This window comes from Penaeus vannamei, chromosome 2 (assembly GCF_042767895.1).
Source record: "Penaeus vannamei isolate JL-2024 chromosome 2, ASM4276789v1, whole genome shotgun sequence".
In the NCBI taxonomy this organism is placed as follows: Eukaryota; Metazoa; Arthropoda; class Malacostraca; order Decapoda; family Penaeidae; genus Penaeus; species Penaeus vannamei.
In genome coordinates, this window is record NC_091550.1 from 21327781 (window position 1) to 21328114 (window position 334).

The following is a 334-nucleotide window of genomic DNA, read 5'->3' on the forward strand; positions in this document are numbered from 1 at the left end:
TCCCACCGAGAAAAGATAATGATAATGATTATTATGAATGGTAATATACAAATTATTATATAAATAAGAAATACATCTTTTCAGAACGAAAAGCTTACGTTAAAAAAGTGCCGCCTGTTTCAAAAACAAATTAGATTTAACTGTTTTTTATTAGCATGATTAGCATATCGGTTTTAGCGATAGAGCTTCACCATTGTGTATACTCTACGATACATACATCGTAAATACTAATAAATTACTATTAGTATAATACTATAAATATGATTTTAAACAAAATAACATAGATGACGCTAATATTTAGGATATTGATAACAGATGAGAATGAGGAGGACGA